The sequence below is a fragment of the Hydra vulgaris genome, chromosome 03 (assembly GCF_038396675.1).
Source record: "Hydra vulgaris chromosome 03, alternate assembly HydraT2T_AEP".
NCBI lineage: Eukaryota > Metazoa > Cnidaria > Hydrozoa > Anthoathecata > Hydridae > Hydra > Hydra vulgaris.
This window is the reverse complement of record NC_088922.1, coordinates 4,951,376-4,968,617: the sequence shown is the minus strand read 5'-3', so window position 1 is coordinate 4,968,617 and position 17,242 is coordinate 4,951,376. Positions and strand designations below refer to the sequence as shown.

The following is a 17,242-nucleotide window of genomic DNA, read 5'->3' as shown; positions in this document are numbered from 1 at the left end:
CAGTTCACTATTCCATCTTGTATCAACAGATTGGCGTAACTGTCTAAAATTGATTCCTTGAGCGTCTGATTCTGATTCAAGCAACACAGCTGCAACTGTTGCCTGGTGAGTTAAAGAAGCAAAATTTTTGCATGTTTGCAACGCATCATCCATTCCATTAGTCATTCCAAATGAGTCTCGAACTGCATATTGCAAAATATGATTGTTGCACAAGTATTGGTCAAGGCGCTTTGACAATCTGACTGCAAGTTTCATGTTTCTTGCCTGGTCGTTCACGCAGTACATTAGCAAATCAGCAGGCAAATTCAGTTTTTCTAATAAAGAATCCAGCTTTCCTTCAATTAAGATACCTGTGTGTCTGCCTGGGAACTGTTGGAAATGGGGTGTCCAGTGATGTAGTCTCCAATTTTCGTCAATAGCATGAAAAGTCCAAAAGATGTAGCTGTCCTGAGCTCTAGAAGCCCAAAGGTGAAAAGTAAATGCAGAACTTTTTAGATTTGGCGTAATCTCCGTTATTATGCTCTTCATTCCAGCTTGAACTTCTCTTGACCTAATTGAAAGCTTTCTTGAATATGTTGTTCTGTGATGAAGGCTCAGTTTAGGGTTTGCAATGTCAAACAATTTCTCGAAACCTCTTCCTTCGACTGCTGAAAAGGATGCCAGATCCGTGCAAAAGTAATTCAATAATGCAGAGTCAAACTGTTTTTGAATGGAATTGTCTTTGTCATATTTGGACTTTGTTTCAAGCATTTCGACCATGGTTCGTTGTTTCTTCTTAGGAGGAGAAAAAAGAGAGTCGTCAGTTTTTTCAGAATATTCAACGTAATCTTGGCTGTGATTTTTTTCGAGGTGACGATGAAGTCCGCTTGTGTTTCCATCTTTTGTTTTCAAAGACTTTTTGCACGCCTTGCATTCAGCACCGTCACTCGTTTTTTGAAAATATCTCCAGATTTTTTTTTTTCTTGGTGACATTTTTGATCGTTGAAATGAGGCAAGAATATTTCTTTTCAATATGAACAATATGTGTCACGTTGAATTCCACTGGTAAACTAATGAAATTAAGTCGAAAGTGCACCATTATATACAAAAAGTTTTTGTATTTAAAATCTAATTAAAAATATTTAAAATCTAATTAAAATTTTTTAATTAGATTTTTTTTTTAAATCTAATTAAAAAATCTAATTAAAAATCAAATTAAAAATTTAATTTGCTTTTGTCAAAAACATTTTAAACTTTTAATTAGATTTAATATCAAAATATCAATTTAAAAAATATCAATTAATTAAAAAAACAAATTTTTAAGCATTTCGTAAATTATAATAATTTTTAATTTGGAATTAATATAGTATTTAAGTCTCGTTCTACTTTTCGCGAGAATTTTATATTTCTCGTTTCTCACGAGAAATAGAAAATTCTCGCTCATGGTTAAAAACAACAATGATAAATGATAAAATTCTTAAATATAGCTTCTAACAAGGAACTCGAAACAAGATATCTTAGAATCGTAAAAATTAATGTGAATGTTAACAAACAACAAGCCTAACAAGGCTTTTTAACACTTCTAGCCAAACAAATTTAAAGTTCTTAGAAATAAATTTAAAACGGGGTTAATCACAAAAACAATAAAAAATAAAAAAAATCAAAATAATTCAAGTAAATTATTTTGGTTTACTTTTTTTTAATATTAGTTTTATTTATGTGCTTTAATGGCTCAAAAGTTTAGCCTCAAAAACAAAAAACAGTAAAACTAGCTTTGAATCATACTTAATCTCTAGTAATAATCATACTTAATCTCTAGTAATAATCATACTTAATCTCTAGTAATAATCATACTTAATCTCTAGTAATAATCTGAAAAAGAACTACTTGATGCTGTAAATTTATTAAGATCAAATAAAGGTAATAGAATTGATGGTACAAATCAATATTTTTATTTAAAAACTCTGCTTTTGCACATTTTCAGTCTTTCTTTAGAACAAGGACCTTTCCTGATAATTAGGTTGCAAGGGTTATACCAGTTCTAAAATCTGAAGTTTCAACTTGTATCGCAAATTATAGACCTATTTCAATTCTACCATAATTCTCAAAAATATTAGAACATATTATGTATAGAAGACTGTACTATTTCTTAAATATTAATAACATTCTTTGTAATAAACTATTCGGATTCAAAAAGGTCACTCTACTAATCAGCAATTGTGCATGTTGTTCATGATATTCTTAAATCTTTTGATGAAAATAAATATTATAAATAAATAAATATTTAGGCGTTTTTATTGATCTGAGGCTTTTGACACTTTTAATTATTATATTTCATTAATTAAATTCAAAACTACGGTATTAAACACTCGAACCTTAGATGGTTTAATAGCTACCTGTCAAATTAACAGCAATATATTTCTCATAATTATGGAAAAACTAACAACATGAATAATCTTATGGAATACCACTAGGATCTATATTAAGAGTTTGGTTTTGTGATCTAAAGTTTAATATTTAAAAAAAAAGAAAAATTATGATTTTTTAATAAATAAAAATCAAATATTTCCGTGCTTTTAGAAGAATATCTTTAAGTTAATAGCGCTTCTTGTTATTTTTTAATAATAGATGTTTTATTTATTACTTTACCAAACATTTTACGTATGTTTATTTTATATAGTTAACGGAGTTGCTTATTTTTTAAATTAAACTTTATATTTACGTAAATTTTCAGGAGGCTTGGCGATTCTCGCCCCTGCTACCAATATATCTTGTTATAAACATACAGAATGTATATATTTACACAGCAAAAAAAAAAAAAAATCTCTGGAAAACTCAGCCCCCCCCCTCCTTGCCCTAGTTGCACCTTGCAGTGAACGCTTTAGAGATGCATCATAAGTAAAAAAGAACGTAGCAGAGTGAGATAAAAGTAAAATAAGACAGATTTCTAGTGGAAAACAAAGAGCCTCTAAGAAGTAAAATACTAAAAATTAATCATAATAAAATGTAGTAAATATAAACAGGATTAATAAACAATAATCGATGATGGTTAAAGTTGTTAACTGTTGTGCTAATGAAAAGTTGTTTGTGTAAAATGTAAATTTGGTGCATAGAAAATGTTAATAGTGGAGTAGAATCTTCTGTTTTATGAGAAGTTACCATGTGGTTTGTGTTATTAGCGAGTAGAGCTGTGCGAGATTAGGTTTTTTTATCTTCAATCGAGTTTGATCGAGGTTACAAAAAATTTGATCGAGTTCGAGTTCGAGTTTGAGATTATTCAACAAGCTAGTGAAATTGTACATACAATTCATTTAAAAATGTCATCATCAACAAACCATACTTATCCTAATGCTAAAATTCAATAAATTTTTATGAAGAAAGGTAAGTTCTTCTGCATGCTCTGATAGAAGACTGCAGCGTTTAAAGGAAACGATGTTCCCAGATGTTGAGTTCAGACGCTCTGAATTGACACTTAGATTGCCAGAAGTGATTGAACAAGCTTAGCAAGACAATAAAATTGACTTTTATTTTGCCTCCACCTTATCAGTGGACAACCATTGCGCCCAATTGCCATATCTTTCAAGTATGTCTTCACATCACCATCAAGCGCACTCGTACTTGACACATCAGCAGCATTGTCGTTGGTTGACAGCTACAGCAACATTGTCGTTGGTTACAATTGAAGTTAAAGAAAGCTTTAGGCGAAAATAAGTAATTAAAAGTTAGTTGGTAATGACAGTGAATGTTGAAAAAGATTGATAAAACACTGAAATAAACACTTATATACTGAGTCTCAGTATATAAATAATTATTTATGTTACCTCGTCAAAAGAAGGAAACCTTCTTTCTAAAGGTGTCAGAAGACTCCGCGCCAGTGAAATTCCAGAGCCTCTGTTTGCAATATCACTGATGAAACCTTGCAATTTATGGTGTAATCCATGCAGTGCTCGTATTTTTATAGATAACGTTGGGTAACCTTCACAACAAAATACTCTGGTAGCCTGTAAAATTTCAGTAAAACTTGCATAAAATTGTTAGGGATTATTTGACATGGGTGTCACAGTAAGTGAAGTGATATGTTGCAATATATAATGAGTGTTAATGAAAGTTGTAATCTATTTTAGGTTTTTATAATTGTACATATAGTTATTGTAGAGTTTTTTTTTATTTTCTATTGTAGTAGCCTGTGTCATTAGTATGAGGAAATAGTACAAGTTTAGTTAAAAGTTATTTAAACTGTAAACTAAGCGTGGATTCTTGTAGTTCTAAAGTATATATAAACAGTTACAATTAAGAAATCTAATATATTCAGGTAGAACTATACCATTTTAGTTACGAATCTTGAGTACACTCAAGCTTATTAATAACTTAACTTTGCACATGTCACTTGACTGTAATGTTATAAACAGTATCCGAGGTGAAGTTGTGTTATTCGTTTTATAAAACAGTTAGTAGGTAGCCTCTAATCATTTAACAAAGTGGATGTGCAGTATGGCTGATTTTCTGGGTGGTTTACAGTAATTATTTAACAACGAAGAGATTGTATTTCAGAAATAATAATCGAGGAAAATTAAAAAAATTATAAAAAAGAAAAGTAAAGTATTATTTCTGGATGTGAGGTGTATGTGCATAAGCATCTGTTTGTTAATGTTGTGTATTCTTTTTTTTTTTGTAAGCAATGTTAGGTAGTGAAATTAACCTTGAGTATATGTGCTCGTCAGGAAGATAGTCAATGCTCCGCAGTCCACAGGGAAATTAAATACCTTTTGTAAATGCAACGCATTTTAATGAAACTGCACCTAGCAGTAAACACCTTAGAGATGCATCATAAGGAAAAAAGAGTGTAGCAAAGTGAGATAAAGGTACAAAAGGACAAACGTCTAGTGGAAAACAAAGAGCCTTTAAGGAGTAAATTACTAAAAATTAATCGTAATGAAATGTAGTAAATATAAACAGGGTTAGTAAACAATCAAGGATGATCAAAGTTATCAATTGATGTGCTAATGAAAAGTTGTGTGTGTAGAGCGTAAGTGTGATGCATAGAAAGTGTAAATGACTGAGAAAAATTATTCGTTTTATTTTATTTAATTATTTTTTTTTTTTTTTTTTCAGTAAAACAAGGCAGTTTGGGATTTATTTTCAGACGAACATTGCACAGAAAAAAAGACTTTCTTAATCCCAGCGGCTGTGAGATCGATATTTGGACAAACCAACAAGTCACTAAAATGTAAGATATTTGTTTCCTCAATTAATTTAATGGTTTTGTTTTTTATTGTGTTTTTTAACTTTGTCAATCTAAAGCCCAAAAACAACTTCAGAGTCATTTTTTATTTTCAAGCCATGATGCAAGAATTTCAAGACGTTAAACATTCAAAACAATAAACGTAGATAAAAAATTTTTTTATCCTATTCCATAAATCGAGTAAAGCCGATATTATTCTTCTTGAATTGCCCGATCTTTTAATCAATAACATAATAATTAAAGTTATGTTATTGGAATTAACTATGAAAGTACTAAGCGTGCTAGATGAAAAATTATCATGGAAATATTAAATATATAGAAAGTAAGATCTAAAAAAGTATTTCCATGTTATATCAAACAAAACGGTTTCAACAAAAACATGCATGCAGGAAATTATCTAGGGCAAACAGGAATGCACATTGCGAACCTCTCTTACGTCAGCTTGGAACTTTAAATATTTATAAGATTGAATTCATCAAGTAATGTTATTTATGTTTAAAGCAAAACGTGGGTTATCTCCAGTAACATTTTATTCCTACTTTAATAAAATATCTCATAAATATCTTACCAAATTTTCAGTGAACAACTTTGTCATTCCCATAAGCCAACTTGAACTAGGCTCGTACCAAATTCAATATCGGGAACCTTTTGTTTAGAAAAATTTTCTTTATATTTTTAAAGAAAAAAAGACTTTATTTTAAGCTGCACTTTGGAAAGTTTTAAGGCTGATTTAAAATGGGGTTTACTAAACGTGGACTTCAATAGGCTAGAGTATGTTTTTTAAAAACTTGATTATATAATATCTTATATCTTATCATATACTTGAACATCTTTTTTAAAAATAATTTGAAAGTTTTGAGTTAATAAATCATCTAATTTAGATTTTTTTACTAACTGTTTCCCTTTTCCGTTTAAAGTTTTAGTTGATATTTAAAAATCAGCCCTATATACTTATTTATATTGCATTATTTTTAATAAAATTTAACGCAATTCTTTGTGATTAATTACTTTCACGATTATCTCAATTTTGTATTTTTATTTTTTTTATTATGATTATTCCGCTGGAAGATTGTTAGTAAAAATTTATTTTATTGCAGAAGTTTTGTAGGTACTTATATTGTTTTATTTTATCACTTATTCGCTATGTAAGTTTTAAAAAAAGTTTGAAAACAACAATGTAACGGGGCTCGGTGATAAGACAAATCTGTCTTCTTCTTGCTCCGGCCAGAATTTTCTATTATTATAATTTCTTTTTTGTAATTTTTAACAAACGGAAAAATAAAAAAATAAAAAAAAAAGTCCCAGTAAAAGGCGATTTGAATTTAATTCATTCTATGTTCTTGTTGATATTGCCACTACAGCAATCAAAAACCGTTTTAAAGGAAATGATGTTGATATCCTAAAGGGTATTACATGTCTGGATTCTTAAAACTTTCCATCTTTGCGTGACCATATTGACGAATATATTTTTCATTATTTAGCCAGTCTTGCTGATACACAGAGGGAAACACTGTGAACATAGATGACATCGTTTGCAAGTAATTTTCCATTAGTGAGTAAACCTGATGAAACTGAATCAGAGAAATGCTCTTCCGAAATAGACTGCAACAGATGTTTAAGTTGCGTTTCTTATTTTCTCTACATCCACAATTTACATTGTTCTGCATATTCTAATATATGTGTCCATGTACACTGCAAAATGGCATTAATCATCAAAACTTCTTACTGATTACTTGCTATAATGTAACACTGTAATAATATAATTATTATAATATAATATATTACTGATTACTTGCTATAATGTAATACTGCTATTATATAATTATTATTTAGTTGGTACCGTGAAAAAAACGTAACGCTTTTACCAACACTTAGCCAACTGTTTAATAAACTGTTGGTACTATTAAAGGCCCAACAGTAATAAAACAGTTGGCTAACATTTGGTACCATTACCGGCCCAACCATATGATTTTTTTCGCGATTTTTTAAATTCGCTTTTGCACTTTGATTGAAAGTGCAAATGTTATAAATTTTTACAACTATCTTTACAACTTGACGTGATGGTAAAAAATGGGTTGCATATTTGAAATCAAAATGAGAAATGCTATACAAAAAACAAATTGTTTGCTCGGCACCAGAAAAAAAAATTTTTTTGACCTGTGTAATAATACAGTAATAACCATTGTAATAATAACAGTGGTAATAACAATAATAACTACAATTATAAAAATAACAGTAGAAATTTACAACAGTAACAATAATAAAAAACTAGCAATAAGCAACCCTTAATAAGCGTTATGAGTAATTAAATCATTAATAACAAAAACACATTAATAATTTGATATATTATCTAAAAAATTAAATAGAAATTTATCTATAAATAATTAATTAACTTTGACTCTCTATCAGCAGTGTCATTGCTTATAGTTAACGACATAAAGACCGCATTAACATCACTTAAGTTCTTTTTAAAATCTGTCAAAACACAGGTACCAGAAAAAGCTTTTAGATGTACTACACCACGCAATATTCGCGTAATTCAAGTAACTTTGTATAAAACTGAAATAGATTTGTTTTAGATGATGCTTATTAAGTAAATCCCGTGACTGATATAGAACGCCAATACTTTTTGATATTTTGATTCCAATATAGGCAATATGTTTATTCCAGGTAATATTTTCGTCAATGAGAACACCAAGAAACTTTGTGACTCTTTCGCGACTAACTTCTGTGTTTTCAATAGCTAGTTTTGGAAAAGAAATAGGATTTTTTTTTTTTTTTTAATTCCTATTAATAGTTAAAATAGAGATAAAATGTCTAAAACAAATACAACAATGGTGTCATCATAAAATTAACTTAAAAACTCTAACAAAAGAAAATAAATGATAAATTGCTTCAAATTAAACCAACTCTACTCACTTCGACCACGCGACTAAACATTTAAATAAACTATAATTATAAATACATTCATAAAACTTAAAAACACTTGGTATACAGTCGGTTAATTGTTGGCACAGAATGCCAACAGTTAGCTAACTATAGCTAATACTGGCCTGTCAGTTGGGCCAACTAAAGCGTATTTACTGGGTACTTGCTATAAATATTTTTCTTATATTTTGATTATTGATTTCTGTGTAAATAATTGAAAATAGTTGACAGCAAGTTTGTATTTTTCCTAATATTGAAAAATTTATTGGGAAAAAACCATTTCAGCATGACATTAATGTTCGAAAACTAAAGTGGTGCGACGCTACAATTTAGAATTATTGTATTTTTAAAACCTTGCTTATGAATTTATTTTTTTAAACGTTTATTATAAGAAAAAAAACAAATAACTAACAAATTATATTATAATTTGTTAGTTATTTGTTTTTTACTCTTACTTTTAAAACCTCATTTCATTGAAATATATAGTTTTTTCAGTCTCCTGTAAAATTTTGCTTTTTACACAAGTGAGATATTACCTGGCCAACGACGACATAATAATATATAAGAATTATAATAATTTGGGGACAGAAAATTTCAGAATATGAAATGATTTCAAGACTTTTAATAATAAATGTAACTCGTCGATCGTCATGTTCACTTTTTTACGCCTGTGTCTAAATAAGACAGTCAATGAATGTTCATTTAGTAAAATATATTTAATATTATAATAACATATAAGTAATAATATAGTAAGGCAGGCGTTCACCATTTAAGACTTATAGAGTAGTATTTAACTATTCATTTTGGTTATGACTTGCCACTAGCAAAATCCTAGGCTGTTTGTACTTATTTGATTTTGCCTTTCCTCAATTTTTTTGTTCGGTTTTTTACATTTAATATTGTGAAGATTCATGATTTATACATTATATGTATTATTATATCTTAAACATCATGATGCCTAAGCATAGCATTTGTCTAGGAAACGTGATATCCGCAATTACACTAAATTGTTTTTAATGCCTGGTAAATTACATTTATACATTTTTGCTGTGACTTACCCTGCTAATCAGTTGATCAATGTGAAATTACCAATATATAAGCATAAGCATTAGACAGTTTATGATTGGAAATGTTTACTATGTGCACTAGTTGCAAGTGTACAAAAAAGTATTATTGAAATACATTTTGTTGATTTGCTGAAAATTTTGTATATTCTTCAATTTCATTTTTTTAAATCTAAAATTATATTTTTCCCACTAAAATTTAAAAAAAATATTTTAATTTAAATAGTGGCTCGTAGTAAAAAAAAAATTTTTCGTACCAATCTTTAGATGTTTGTAAAGGTTGTAACAATTAATATTTTAATAGCATTTTCATAACATTTAATAAAAGCAGAGACTTCACTTTTTTTCGTATTCAGTTGTTTCTGGAGGTATTTTAAATTTGGAGTAATTTAAGAACATCTTGCATAAGTATTGCTAGTAAAGCGCTTATTTGATTAAAGACTTTTAATGCAACCGTTTCTTTTTATATTAATGGTTTCCAATCATCTATCAAATTATTCTCATCTGTTTTATTATTGTTTTGAGTTAAAGATATCTTTTACGTAAGACTAGAGTAAAAGCATTTTTTTTCATTTTCAACAACTAAATCTACGTCATTTTTAACCACCAACTGCAAAACATGCGGCCAACATCTTATTGGCCAAATATTTTGAATAACCTTTTAAGAACTTACACATTTGTGTGCGTCTGATATTACAGGCGATGCTAGTAACGTTATTTTACTATCCTTTTTAAATTTCTCAAAGATTTTCAGCATATACTAGTTTAAATTATCTCTGTCGTGGCGGCCATTAAGATATGTAAAATCCAAACAAAAATAGACAGAATTTCAGATTTATTCGACAAATCTTTATTAGATTATAATTTCTACGTTAAAAGCTCAACTTTTTCTGAATATAAATTAGTTAAAAGAGATCTCAACTATTTTGGTAAGGTACTTTATAGGGAAAACCGGGCCTAGTTTCTTCTGCTTTTACACTTTGAGCCCTGCAGCTCTAACGGTTCGCTTTTTGTAAAGATTGTGTAATGTTTTTCTTTTAGAACAAATATGTTTCGTCTTTTATTCTTCAAAATTATACTTTTTTGTAAAAAGTGAAAAAAGAGTATGAATTTAGGAAATATTTTCAAGTGGCATTTATAATAATAAAAACCTATTTGGGCATTTTTGGTATGTAGAAAAAGTTTTGCTAACTTAGCTCATTCATTTTACTAACTTAACCCAACTGACCCCACGCTGAGTTACGGTTAACGCAAACTGTAAAAATGATTATTAATGTGATATTAAGTGCGATATTTATAAATATAAAAAAAAAAAATTTTTGGCAATAACTTTAAACCAAAAATTGAGTTTTACTTTAAACGGTAGTGGTGTAGTGGTAAAGCGCTCGCTTCATAAGCGAGAGGTTCTGAGTTCGATCCCCACGTCCCTGGTAGTACCGCGCTCAACTTGTTTCTCCGCGCAGCGACCTCTCTCAACTCTATAACCCCGAAACACGAACGTCGTCAAGGTTCGTGTTTTGGGGTTATAGAGTTGAGAGAGGGTTTTAACCACTATTAAGTAGCACTCGTCTGTAGTAGCCTTCTCGGCCTTGGGGAGGTGAATAACAAAAAAAAAAAAACTGTTAACAAGTTTATAGTTTGTATAATAAGTTAAAACATTAGCACTTTTTTTCTTGGTCAAAAAATCTCGTAAAAAGGTTGTGTTTTTTTTTTAATAAAAATTAGACTTTATTAATGTTATTACAAATTAAAAAAAAAATTAGAAAAATATCTTTTTTTTCTATACTAAATACTAATATCTACGTAAAGTATTTGTTTTCTTTACCCTTAAGCATTCTTTACAATAAACAGCATATAGATACTAAAAAACGGAAACTATTGAAAAAAAACTGACTACATTAAATAAATAGATTGTAACAGGAATTTATTTTTCATACAAACTAATTTCTTACTATTTTCTTTCTGAAGTAGAAAAGATGCAAACTTCCAAAAGTCACGTTTATGTTCAAAAACGCGACTAAAATCTTAATATCTCTGATACGCATGCTCGAATCCTTGCAATACTCATAGGCAATTACAAATGATAGAATCGGCTTTTTCAAAAATCTTTGATGCCAAAATTTTTTGCGTAAGAAGCCAAAATTTTTTACGTCGTTTTGATTTATTTATATTGGATATATTTTATTAAAGACTACATATAGTATTTACTATGTTATTTGTTTAAAACCATTTATTTATTATTATTGTAATAATAACAAACGCTTATCTGTGAAATGAATTATCTGTACCAGTTTTATGTCTTTTTGTGCAATTGTATGCACCATAAATAAAGTTAATCAAAAAGTTTAAGATAAATGCAAGAACGAACTCGACGTAAAATGTTTTTTTGCCAAAAACTGACGTGACTGTGTTATTTTTTTTTTACTTTTAGATTAGCGTTATATAGCGTCTATAGTTTTTAATGGTATAAAGCAGTACTACAGTTAAAGATGAAAAAGTCAATTAGGAATGTTTTATGTAATATGTGGCACTTTCTAACAAAACTCTCTGAATATAAACGCAATTCGTCAACCAACCCCTGCTGACAACAAGCCTCCATCTTTGGTTTTTGAAAACATACAACTAGTTTGGATTCGAACATTCGAATTATTTAAACACATTACATTCGACGAACTCAAATAGAAAGCAAAAACATTATTAAAAATTAAAAGGCTTCTATCAATTTTATTGCAATTATTATGAAGGGTATCGTGTATTACGTTTTTGTTTTGATGTAACCAAGCAAACACATCAACGTTGAAATAATGTTAAAAAACGTTGTCTTTTAACGTTGAAAAAAGTATTTATATTTGATTAAAATGAAAAAACCTATTAAAGTTAAAAACTAACATTAGATCTTCACTGCTTTTTATAGCGTGTGACTTAGATGATTCTGCAATAGTTGAATTTATATGTATTTAAATATCATTTTCCAAATGTAAGACACCATTATAAGGGCATTTATTCTACTGTAAAAACAAATTACTGAATTTCAAATCTATGCAAATAAAACCACAGCAATAAGTTTAGTATTTTTATATCAAAAAATATTTTTTTCGATTTAAAAATGCTTAAATTAAAAAATTATACAAAATAAAAAAAGTTTTATTTCGTGTAATTTTTTTATTTAAGTATTTTTACTTAAATAAAAAAATTCGGCCGAATGCTAAATACCAGAAAGTAACGGGAAAAAATAACTTAAAAACGGATTTCATATAACTACTTTAATTTATTTTTTATTTTAAACAAATAAATACCATATTTCATACTTAATAATTATTTCATACTTAATAATATTTCATACTTAAATAACAAATAAATACCATATTTCATACTTAAAACCTATAAGTGGTAAGTTATAATAAACATTTTCATCCTTTGATAATAGCAAGTTTTTGCAAGTTTCTTGTAAACTATACACACTTTTAAAAATAGCAATTTACTGGATACCTTGCCACAAATAATAAGATAATTTTGTTACAAGTTCTGTTATATTATTTCTGTTATATTATTATATATAGTCATAATATTCATAGTCTGGCCAGTTGAAGAGCGCTTTTGTTTATCTTATTGTTAGCGTTTTTTTAGAACCCAGTCTACTAACTAGTGCACACTGTTTGTAAACAAAGACTCGTTAAGAATAATATTTACAAAAAGGTTGTTGATTTATCCTTGGTATTTGCAAATGCCTGGTGCTAATTGTTCCATTTTCGGTTGTGGTACTTCTCAAAGAAATAAAGGTGTTTCACTTTCTAAGAAATTTTTTCATCCACCGATGATGATTTCAACAAAGAATGGAGGAAAAAACTTATACACATTATAACTAGAGATAGAGTAATTGACGAAAGCCTAAAGACCCAAATAAAAAATTTTTTTTTGTTTATTTGCGAAAAATATTACGAGGCTAACATGTTAATTGTCAATCTAATTAAAACTACTCTCAAGCCTGGTTCACTATGCTACTCACATGCTCTTCTTCATGTTTACTTATTTCCAAAGCACGAGGATCAGCTTCTTCTATATCCCTAAAGAGATCAGCTTTTCCTTCTATATCAGATGAAGCAGTTAATAGTAAGTCATATAAGTCTTTTAAGGAATTAATTAAACGTATTAGTTTTCAAAAACTTGACTGGGATATAAATGCTAGTGAAACTTTTTTAAAATTGAGTAAGATGGATGATGTTCACACTGTTCCGAAGTACGAAATTTACATTGATGATAGTCTCTCATTTAATATTCATATATTTTTATGGCTTCTACCAGATAATCATGAAATATACTTGCATTTAAAAAGATGTTTAATACAACTATTTCTAACCTTATTTCAATTTTGTTATCATATATGGTATGCCCTGGTATTACAAATAAATCAGTTAGTTCTTATCGATATCTTATTCATGTTATACCTAAAAAGTTTGAATTATTTAATAGTTATTCTTTACCTTTAAATGAAACAGAACATATCCGATCTCCTTCATGCAAAGTTATTATTACTAAGGACGAAATTTGTAAGGCATGCCAATGTCTTCAGTCTCAAGAAAAAATATCTTTTCAAAAAAATAGTGATAAATTACTTATTCCAGCTAAACTTAGAGCTCCAATTTCTAAAACTGCACCAGAACGTGTTAAATTAACCCTACAAAATTATCGTTTAGAAAATAAATTGCTAAAAGAGAACATAAAAGAAATGCAAAAGGTATAAGTAAATCCTCTCATCTTGTAAGTGATGACCTATACAAAGACTTGGTTTCAATCATATCAAAAACTTATAGGACAGTTACTCCATTTATGAAGCTATTTTGAGATAAGCAGCAACAATACTTAAATACTTCAAAACATGGAATTCGTTATCATCCAATGATTATTCGCTATTATTTAGGTCTTGTTGCAAAGTCTCCTGCAGCTTATGAGGAAATTCGTTTTAATGAAAACACAGATTCTGGATTTGTAATTTTACCAAGTCAAAGGCGTTTAAGAGACTACAAACACTATATCCGACCACAAAGAGGATTTAACCATAAAATTGTCAATGAATTAAGTTTAAAGGTAAAGGATTTTTCTGAGCAAGAACGGTTTATCACTCTTTTATTTGATGAAATAAAAATTCAGGAAAATTTGGTTTGGGATAAGTATTCTGGTGATCTTATTGGATTTGTTGATCTTGGTGACACAAATATTAACTATGCAACTCTTAACAAAGCTGATAAAATTGCAATACATATCCTTGTTTTTCTTGTGAGAGGTATTGTAAACCCTTTTAAATATAGTTTTGCAAACTTTGCTACTACAAACATCCAAGCTATTCAATTGTTCCCCTTATTTTGGAAGGCTGTCAGTATTTTAGAGCTTTCATGCAATTTTAAAGTAATTGCTACAACAAGTTATGGTGCCTCATGCAATCGTAAATTTTTTAGCATGCATTTTCATATGACAGAAGAACAAGATATTAATACAAATGTTAAATTTATCTATAGCATCAAAAATAAATTTGCTAATGATGATCGTTTTATATATTTTATAGCTGATCCTCCACATTTGATAAAGACTGCTCGATATTGCCTTTTTCATTCTGCATCAGGTAAAAGAAGATATATGTGGAATACTGATAATCACATTTTATGGAACCACATATCTGAATTATTTTAAGAAGATCTAAACTGTGGCCTTCACACTTGCCCAAATCTCTCCTTAGGACACATTAGGTTAAGCCCATTTTCCAAAATAAATGTAAGATTAGCAGCTCAAGTACTTAGTTCATCTGTTAGCACTGCTTTAAAGGCATTTGGTCCTGTTGAAGCCTCTAGAACTGCTGAATATTGTCAGATGTTAAATGATTTTTTTGATTGTGTAAATGTGAAAAATATTACAGATTGCACTAGGAATCAAAATCGATTTTCCAAGCCATTTTATTTGATGAATGATGAAAGGCTAATATGGTTGACTGAAGTCTTTTTAAAATACTTTGAAGATTGGAAATTGTCTATAGATCAAAGACCTAGAAATTTCACTAAGACTGATCGGGGGAATATGTTTTTATCTTGGCAAACATGCGAAGGGATCAATATTATTGTTCACTAAGTTATTGATTTAATTAAATACTTTTTAAATATGGGTGTCCAATGTCAAGATTCATTAGAAAACTATTTTGGCCAACAACGAACCATTGGAAGAAGAAAGGATAACCTATCTTTACATGATATTGGGTATAATAACAATACGATAAGAAACCAATACACTTTTAAACCAATTATAGGAACTAATAGTCTTGATAATAATCCTGAACCAAAGACCTTTACCAAAGAAAAATGACCACGCCGAAATTGGAACAAAAAATAAATTCATCAAAAGAAGGAAATTAAAAACGGCTATTTTCATAGCCACAAACCTTATAAAAGCATTATTTGTATAAAATAATTGTGTGTGTGTGTGTTTATATATATATATATATATATATATATATATATAAACACACAATATAGATGGTCTAGAAGATTGAGAGACATTTCTTTAGATACTTTAGTAGAAGAAACATTGCAAATTTTTGAGAAGAAAGATAAAACCCCAACATCTTGAGGTAACTCTGCAGTCATTTTGCTGCAGTCAATAGTTTTAGTTAAAATTTTTGTTGATTTTTTGAATGCTATTTCTGCTATTTTAAATAGTGACAAAGCATCAGAAGATATAGACCAAAGACCGCCTCGATTTTTTAAGCTAGTAAATTTTTTATGAGTATCATGATTATACTCATCAAAATAATTAGAATCATTTTCTACAATTTTTCCAGCCAACAGAATTGAGAGTGTTTTTTGACAAAATCTGGTTTGCCAACTTTTTGAATAACGTATCTTTCGATAAAAAGTACTAAATACATACCCACCCAAATGTTCAATTAAAATTTTTTCTTCATTTATAAACTTAATTTCATCATCAATATCTAAAACTGAGGTGGCACTATTAGACTTAGTCAAGTGAGCCAAAATGTGATTTGCAAGGTCATATCCTACAAGAGTTGAAGTTTTATCTGTAAGATTTTTCATAAAACCTTTCTGACCAGCAACTTTATAAAAATGTGGATAAAAAACTTCCGCATCATCATTAAAACTTTCAATAATTTCCTTTATTAGATCAAATGAATGCTTTGCATCATCTTAGAGAAATTGTACCTTGAAAGCTCATCTCTGATATATTAAGGGTAGCAAAGATCGTTTTGCACAAATTTAATGCTTTTTTTAATGAAAGTTATGAACTCGTCTGCAGTACACGCACGCCTAATATCTGTTGTTGCATTTGTTTGCAGTGTTGAAGAGTCAATCTTAGAGTGATGTGTTGTTATGTGGCGTTTGAGTCCTTTCTCTGATTTGCATTTTTTCACACACTGCTGGCAGTTAAAGTTGTTTGAAAAGCTTCCATTCTCAATTTCTGTAAGAAAAGCATCGACATCATTAAGAAACTTACTTTTTTCAAAAACAACGTCTGATTCTAGATTTAATATAAGAGAATCAATGGACTGTTCCTCTCCAAAGTTTGCCATTTTTTAGATTTTTGTGCACTTATTAGTAGTCTGGGCACAATAAATAAACTATTTTCAACATCAATTCAAATTTTAATTTTTTATTGTTAAAAAACAAAAGAATCTTGCGAAAACGGCCCAACTGGCCAGACTATGTGTTATTATGACTATGTGTTATTTGACTATGGTTAAGATAATATTTTGCGGTTGCTATGACCACAAGAGTTATGTTTGAGTAAGAGTTTGCTATCCAATTTAAGCAACATTTTCATGTAAAAACTTATATCATTTGCAGTTATACTTTCTTTTGCCACATCTTCATATGTGTGCATATTTTTTGCAGAGATGAGTTTGATCGTTTTCATTTACAATTCATTTTCTTACAAAGTGGAGATGATTATTCACCAGTGCTACTAGTCATCGGTGATGGTTCATAGGTGTCAAGCAGCCTTTCGCTGAGAAAGATTAACATTTTACTGA

The 17,242-nt window shown here is 29.0% G+C and overlaps 1 long non-coding RNA gene across 8 annotated transcripts in view; it reads left to right on the top strand.

The window, feature by feature from the left end:
* The window catches only part of LOC136077885 (uncharacterized), a 155,416-nt gene that overhangs the window by 27,381 nt on the left and 110,793 nt on the right, over positions 1-17,242 (top strand). For all 8 annotated transcript variants that reach the window (XR_010637348.1, XR_010637342.1, XR_010637345.1 and 5 more), the window contains one exon: positions 5,092-5,206. This is a non-coding gene — a long non-coding RNA (uncharacterized LOC136077885). The remainder of the gene's footprint in view (positions 1-5,091; positions 5,207-17,242) is intronic.